Genomic DNA, 7,108 nt, shown 5'->3' with positions numbered 1-7,108 from the left:
CGGTTGCCAACCATCAGACGCTAGGCAAAAGACTTCAGGAATACGTCTGTGGATAACAATACAATCGCTTTTTAAAAATCATTTTGCTAAAGCTGCTGTCACGCAACTTACAAGTATAATCCAGGCAGAAACATCCACAATGTAAAGTCATGAAATATACGATTATCACATGCGAAATCAGTTAAATGGCAAAATGTCCAGCAAACAATTGCGTTTACTTGTCAGGCAGCTATGCAGTCAGTGGGGGTGCTGGTCGAGAGTTGGTTCGTCTTAGATAAAGGGTAAGTCCGATCATCCACTCGCCTTTTAGTCGGTTTTGAATCTCTACTAACATTCCAAGTAAATATTTGTTATCGTTAGCTGCTAAATTCTCCCTGTGTTCACAGCAAGTTGCTAACATTTGTCTTTCGTGGTGTTTTGAGATAAAAAAACGGGCCAGGTATTTTTTACTCAGGAGGAGTTCACCACATTTCAAACGCAAACTGAAATGGAAAGCGTAACACTACATTATTCAGGAGCACAATACTATCTAGGATACCAACATATAATCCGTGCTACAATTACTCTTGCACTAGTAGGAGTTATTGGTGAACTGGACTCAGAGAGTTGGTTTTCCCAGTAATAGGCGCAGGTCGTTCATGAGGGCAGGAGACGGTGTCGCCCATGATGATGTCATCTTGAAGGAGACAGCTCACAGTCCTGGGAAGGCAACAGGAAGCTCAGATGTCCACTGTGATGAGAAGCAGCTGGGGATCAGCTAGTTCCACCATAAGGGTAAGCCCCCCCCCCGGGCGCCGCACTGACACCTGTGTAGTGTCGACAGATATACAGAGCTGGTAAACCTAAATTGACTTGTGAACTAATTATATGACACTAACATCACTGTTTAGCCAGTCTTTTACATTTAACAACAGGACTGAATAGATTTAATATGTGGAGGTTTATTAAAGGTCCCATGGCATGACAGTTTCTCTTCATGAGGTTTTTTACCATTAATACACATTCCCCCAGTCTGCCTATGTTCCCCCTATGGCTAGAAATGATGATAGGTGTAAACTGAGCCCTGAGTATTCTGCTCTACCTTTGAGAAAATGAAAGCTCAGATGGGCCGATCTGGAATCTTGCCCCTCATAACCTCATAAGCTTACCTCCCCTTTCTCTGCTTTGCCTGCCCAGAGAATTTGTCCCACCCTTGAGAGAGAGACATCATGCCTTTCAAACGAGCAAAGTGGGAGTTGGTTAAGGCCACACCACCTGCCTCCACCTCGCCCCACCTCTCTCCTCAAAAGCTACAGACTCAAAAATGACATATCCTAAGGAAAGCTTATTGTGGGACTGGCTCTAATGGCAGTAATTCTGCACCAGAATTTGGGTAAGAGACTTTAGATATGGTATTAGGAGACCACTAAGGTCTTTATAAAAGAGACTTCAGATACAGAATTAGGGGAACACCAAGGCCTATATAAAAGAATCCAAAGAGCACCATGCCATGGGACCTTTAAGTATTGACATGGCTCCTAGAAGTGTTGTCATGTTGAAATATCTTTTAGCCAAGAATTGATTAAAGATTTACAAAAAACTGCAAATGCCTGTTTAACTGTGATGATTGTCTCACAATTAAAAACATCTAGAAAGTAAAGTTACTACTACTACTTACATCCTAAAAACACAGACTTTACATTTTACCACAGCATAGAATACTGTACTGCCAATTGTTGAGGTAAAAAAACAACATTAGTAGAGTTTAATGCCTGTAAGCATGACGGTGTTACAGACAGTATTTATGTCCACATGACTGTGTAATGATGGACATGCATCTTCAGTGGACAACTGTTAATAATTCATATTATAATCTGTGATGGATTACAATTTAAAATGTTTTCATTTAACCTTAATAAAATTTGTCATCTTCCTTTATAGTAAAATATTTGTTTGAAAGACTTTCCAAAACATTGTCCAATCCTGTTTGCCTTTGTATCATCCCTCATCTCCTCTTGTAAAACAAAACAACAGAAAACACAACAAGGTTACAGTCCTACGTATTTCCTGTACATAGAAGCGAATCTCTTGGTACAGCTCGTCTCCCCATAGTAGGCATGTATGTCTTCGTTGTGAGTCCAACTGTTCCCACTCACCCCTTAGTTGTCATCAATTTTTTAGAGAATGTAAATATATCCTCTACAGTTGATGAGAGGCCAATTGGCAAAACAGTCACTGAAAGAAAAATATGATTCAGTCAATGTTTTTGTGCAATTCACAGTTACATTAATTACGAAAAATGCCTATGTGCACTACAAAATGTACAGAACCTTTAAAAAAAAGATGAAACAAACATAATCAATCGGTATTGTATATAATAAGTATTTTTAAATTCAAGAAAAAACAATCACAAATCAGTTTCTGCTTACTAGAGAGTAAGTAGGAGTTGAAGCTTAAACAGCAGGTCTGGATATCAAATGGAAATGTGTAGATGTCGAGCATGCAGGAGCTGATCACTTTGACAGGCTGTTCATCAAACACGAAGCCATTAGAAAACAGATAGCTGTATGGGACAAATGGAGCTGTGTTCTTCTCCATACTAGAATAGAAAGAAAAAGAAAATGCATAAAAGACAGTAAATTTGATTGATATCTACTTTATTTGTAAGAATACCAATGGCTATATTATTCAGTTCATTACAGGTTTCTCAGTAAAAAAAAAAACAGAAACAAACTGCATATACTGTGTACAGATTTTAGTGAATTCATTAAGAAAAACTAAGGAAGCAAAAGTTTCAAGTTAAACAAATGTGTATGAAGTTCTTAAAATATGACCAAATTTAATTTGGAACACTGAATTTAAAATGTATCAATGACTTTCTGACACCAACACAAAATCACCAGTACACCTCTTATGTGGGGTGCATCCTAGGTCAGGCCAGTGAAATGTATAAAGTAGATCCACAGCTTTGGCTGCACTGCTCTACAGAGGAGATGCTACTTACAATTCATTGATGACAATATCTGGTACCCAGAGCAGATTCCTTGGAATTGTAATCCATGAAGAACCGCACTGTTCTGGGTCCCCTGACAAACTCATTTCTCCATTTCTGCACACAAATTAGACCATCAACAACATAGTACCTGCTACATAACATAAAACATACAGCTTTCACGTGATACAGTAGCTGGTGGAAATGTTATGTTTTAGATTTAACTACACACTGCAGTATGTCTTTGTTAACTTTTATAGCCAATAATAAGTACGTATTTGATTCATTTTTGTGGAAGATTACAATGTATCTCATGTTCTATGGCTGGTACGTAGGAACATTTCTTAAGACGGGGAGAAGATGAACACCTATTATTTTCTTAAACTGAGAAGTTTATTGTGGAAGGTAAATTACTTTACTATTTTTGCCAGAATAACGTTTCAGGAGCTGGCCTTTTCATCCTACATAGAACCAACATTCCGTCAGATGCACCTTCCTTCTTTACAAACATTTATTTTAAGAAACACAAATTGAAATAAGTGGAAATTATCCTGGTTGTCTGTCATTAACCAAAGCGAGTTATGTGCAAAATAACGAAATGTATTGTACTTAAAACAATTGAATGAATAGTTGTTGGAGTAGGTACACTTTTTACGGCCTAAAAGCAATTGAATATGGCCTAATGGTAAATTGGTTTAGGTTTAATGTCCTTACCACCCCCAAAATGCCAAACAGAAGGAAGTCAATGCTGAAGTTGGTGTGGTTACGGGGGCGGAGGACCCCCGAGCGCCCGGCCCTCCGACAGTGTCCTGAACAGTCACTTTTCTCATCAAACCTTTTTTTTTTTCTTCTTCATATCCTTATTTCCTTCATGATCATAAAGCCACCCCATCTCTCTCCCCACTAGAGCCACCTTTAATCCTTAGAACCAGAGATCAACGCTTTTTTTTAGATGATGATGTCTATTTTTAAAAAACAATGTTGTGAATAGTCCAGTTTAGGTCTTACGTGTATAATCATGGACCTTTAAGTTATGGTAGGATACAATTGACACAAAAGGTATGTATAGAGGGTCACTGATATAAACTGATCTCGTCACACTTAAATCTACAATACACAGTAATAGTTGTACAGGAAACGGTACGGATTTTAGACAATTGGACTATTTTGTCACATAGGCTAATATTATTCTCCTTTTTGGGTATCATGGAACCGGGCTGGGTTGTAATGTCCTATGCCCGCAGGAAGGGATGTACTACATTTCTACCTAAAGGCAATGTACCCAATTTCAAAGAAAAGGCCAACTGACTGTCTATGTGATGAACATATCAGCTCACAAAAAGCCTCATAAGTTTCCATGATATTCAGACAGTTATCCTTCCTTGTAGTTACATAATTAATCTGAATATTCCCCAACCCGTGAATTGTTAGCAGAACCACCTGTGTGACAACCTCTTGAACAGCCACATTATAATATACACAAAGGTTGAGTTTGCAGAAACATGTGTGTTACCTGTGCTATTTTGACAGCCAACTTATCTAAAATGAAAAAAGGGTTCTGTCTGGCAGAATGTGTGGGGTGACACCAAGGACACATTTTTCTCAGCAGGCCATGCCACTGTTTATTTGTTATGACTAGCATGTGGACACTGATTCTGCTGTTGTCATCCTTACCATCTGCAAGTCACACGTGCTTCGGTACATCTTGTTTTGCCACAAGAAACACCTGACAGGAAAGTAGCTTCCGTGCAGTGTTTTCCATTCCCACATTATTTGCTAGGGGTTTGTCCACATCACGCGTTGGCTAGCAGTGGCACCTTTGGTATATCTTTATTCACAAAAGGCTGAATTTAGTCTGCAGAGAAGGTGGTGCGAAGCGGGATTGCTAGCTTCCTGGCAAAGGTTTTATTTATGGGACTAGATGACTATCCTGTTAAAAGGCACAATCTTCCATAGGGCAAGTGGTGATTATGGCTTTAGGTGCTCATGCATACAACGGGTTAACAAGAGAAAACTTCTTTCATCTGGACAACTGTAAAATCTATGGCCTCAAGGATAGGCTTACACTGAATTAAAACTCTTCTGGTTCATATTCTGTACGTATGGGAGTTTTTATTGTCTGAATCTAAGCACAGCCATTAGTTTATAGATAAATACTCTTTGCTAATAAATAATCACTGGTTTTAATGCTTTAGTTATTTAAAAATCTGAAACATTCTTGGAATTTTTGCTTCATTCTAGTTTCGTCTTCTTCATCACACAGGCCCACTGTGTCATGTTTCGTTAGTTGGGTGGCTGTATGACGCAAGGGTCAGACACCTATTGTTTGTAAAACATTATTTGTTTTAGGTATGGGGGGGGCGTGGTAAGTGTGAGTGGTCAACAAATATAAGGAGCTACATCATTATAAAAAAGTGCAGGAGGTGAATGCTGTACTTGGCATGTAGCAGTTACAACAAGGTATAATGTATGATGTCAATATTACTATGCTAAAGATATCCGGATGGATAATTAACGCCTTATGTGAATTTGCAGTCTCGGAAACTGAAAATAATTGTCAATTCAAATTCAGTGATTGAGCTAATAAGCAAGCGAACTAAAGCTGATGTATGCAACATGCGCTTATTGTGTTTGTGTTAGAATGTGGAGGCTATGGTTTCATGTGCCATAAAATTAATTAATATTTGAACAACTACAGGCATGTGGGAGACTCAGATATACTGTCATTGGGCAATCCTTGGTAGTTAAACCGCAGTTTTAATAATCATGTGATTACACCCATTCCGTGGAGGGTAAGAACTGTTATTTGATGATTTAATGTACAGCACTTATGCGTTATTGCTTTGGTTGCTGAATATGCTATACAACCAGAAGTGGCTGTCTTGGGAGTGTGGGGCGCTGTGCGGCGACTTTGTGAATTTGATCTGTGCTATGAGGCTGCGTTCAGTGTTCCATTCGTAAGACATGAATCTGTCTCAAGAAAAAATCCACAACACCACAGCCCCTGCGTAGGTGGCTTCGCTGACTCAATTCATTGTAGAGCAAAAAACCACAAAGAATTTAGAGCACACTGAGAGCATACAATATCACACCGTTCAAAATCACACATTGAACCACAGCAATCGCAACATAGGGGGGTCACGCAGTGTCGGGGCTAGTTACCAATGTAATGCGAATCCTCGTGCTGAAGAGTCATCAGTTTATTGTTTCGTCTTGGTAGTTTATAAGTCATTGCTTGTCCTTTGTGCATGAGCGGCGGGCAGTTTAGGTGCTCACTAACTCTGAAATGAAACTTTACGACGTACATAGCTACATTCATTTCAATCACTTTTCACAATCATTTGTTATACAAATGGAGGGCACGGTAGGGACTACTAAGGGGGGTCAACGCGTGTGGGGTCAACCTTTGAATACTCCTCATTGGCGCCCGCCATGTAAATATACAGAATCGCAGCCAATGAGAACAAGTTGTCAAACTGGGTTTTTTTCTAAACCAGCCGCAGGAGTCAGAATTTTCACTAATTAACAGTTTATTGTGCTGGACTAATTGGGGCAAAAGGGTACACCCCACATGGCAAAGTGAATATTCTGTTAATAATTTTATACAAATAGGAATATGCCACAGGTAGACATAGTGACAGCACTAGCACATGAGAGGCGCCATCAAAATGTGGGAATAACAAACAGCAATATCAAGGGATGATAGGTGGCTGTTTGGGTAGTGCATCAAGTCGGCGAAATAATGGTGTCTATAAAGGCTACATTATAGATAACAATGTCTATAAAGATCATGGAGCCGATTCCAAACGCTATGTCATATCAGAGTGTGAGGGGATATCTGCTCTAAGCAAATTCGATAAGTGAGAGACTTGGGGAGATTGGTGTCAAGAGAGGAGATCATACATTGATCATCTAGCCATACTTTGAACGTAGCGGTAAATATGTAATACAATGTCGATGGAGGTGGCCTACTGAGCCACTAGCAGACTAATGATCACTGGCATCGATTTAGTTCTTTTAGTTGCGTCATAAAAGGGGTCAGCGCTATAGCCATCAAAAATTGCTATGCTCAGTCCTATATACTCGTAGAACTTCTGAAAAAGGCGCACTTTTGCTGTGCCACCTATAACCACGGAG

General features: G+C 39.4%; 1 pseudogene; it reads right to left on the bottom strand.

The window, feature by feature from the left end:
- The window catches only part of LOC116695329 (5-hydroxytryptamine receptor 3A-like), a 176,825-nt pseudogene that overhangs the window by 59,059 nt on the left and 110,658 nt on the right, over window positions 1-7,108 (bottom strand).

The sequence above is a fragment of the Etheostoma spectabile genome, chromosome 9, assembly GCF_008692095.1.
Source record: "Etheostoma spectabile isolate EspeVRDwgs_2016 chromosome 9, UIUC_Espe_1.0, whole genome shotgun sequence".
NCBI lineage: Eukaryota > Metazoa > Chordata > Actinopteri > Perciformes > Percidae > Etheostoma > Etheostoma spectabile.
This window is presented reverse-complemented; position numbering and strand designations above follow the sequence as displayed.